Source organism: Sinocyclocheilus anshuiensis, unplaced genomic scaffold, assembly GCF_001515605.1.
Source record: "Sinocyclocheilus anshuiensis isolate Anshui unplaced genomic scaffold, SAMN03320099.WGS_v1.1 scaffold2189, whole genome shotgun sequence".
Classification (NCBI taxonomy): domain Eukaryota; kingdom Metazoa; phylum Chordata; class Actinopteri; order Cypriniformes; family Cyprinidae; genus Sinocyclocheilus; species Sinocyclocheilus anshuiensis.
This window is the reverse complement of record NW_015552704.1, coordinates 22,397-23,561: the sequence shown is the minus strand read 5'-3', so window position 1 is coordinate 23,561 and position 1,165 is coordinate 22,397.

Genomic DNA, 1,165 nt, shown 5'->3' with positions numbered 1-1,165 from the left:
TTTTTTCAAGTAACTAGTAAAGTAACGCATTACTTTTTAATTTACAAGAGAATATCTTAGTTACTTTTTCAAATAAGTAAGGCGTTACTTTTTTTTTTCCCAATTTATTGATTGACAGCTCTCCTGTCCCCATGTTGAGAGAAATCAGAAGATCCCAGCAAACATTTGGACGTTTAATGACCGTTGAAAAGACGTCCCTCCGCCGTCATGCGTCATGGTTGAAAAATATATCCAAAATGAAAATTGAACCGACGTCTTTGACGTCTTCTGATTACACGTCACACGTCTTTTCTGCACGTCCCTGGACGTCTAAATGTGTCATCTTCTGGATGTTTATAAGATGTGTTGCTGCATAATTTAAGTATAAGCCTGCATATAAAATAATCACACACCCATTGTGCAACATCGTGAAAGGCACATCTGAATTTGACCAATGTTCTAAAAAGGTCCAAAATCGGTCCAGTCAGACCTGAACGTCTATAAAACGTTTTAATCACGTGTATCACAAACAATAACACATTTGTGGACTAAAGTAAAAAGAAGAGTGTTCTAATTTACCACATATTTTATTGTGAATACTACATTTAAAAAAAATAATTATTCAATTTGTTAAACAGCTACTATTCAAACAAGAAAATAAAATTGTAGAATTTGGTCTGAGTCTGAGTCTGAGTCTATGGCAATGGCATTTTCTCTAACATTTTTACATTAATGCTAAGCAGCCATTAATCAAACAAGAAAATAACAGAAGTACGGGAGCACAGTGAATACATATGTAACTATTTTTAGAGTCTTTCAACAAAAGAAAAAAAAATCAAAATGTTTACTCATTTTCTTGGTCCACAAACACCAGCTCTTCCAGGAGTGAGGTTCATGTGTTCCACCATTGATGCATGGAAGTCAGAGCTGTGGCAGTACTATTTTGTTCCCCCCAACAGTCTTGCATTATTGTTAAACAGCATAAATCAAACAAGTAAACAACAAAAATACTGTATAATGGTTAACACATGTGTAAATGTTTTTAGAGTTTGTGAAAGTTCTCATACGTCAGAATGCTGTTCATACGTCAGAATGCTGTTCATAGACTTCAGTTCAGCATTCAACACAATCATCCCTCAACAGCTCATTCACAAACTGGTCCAGCTGGGGCTCAACACTTCGCTGT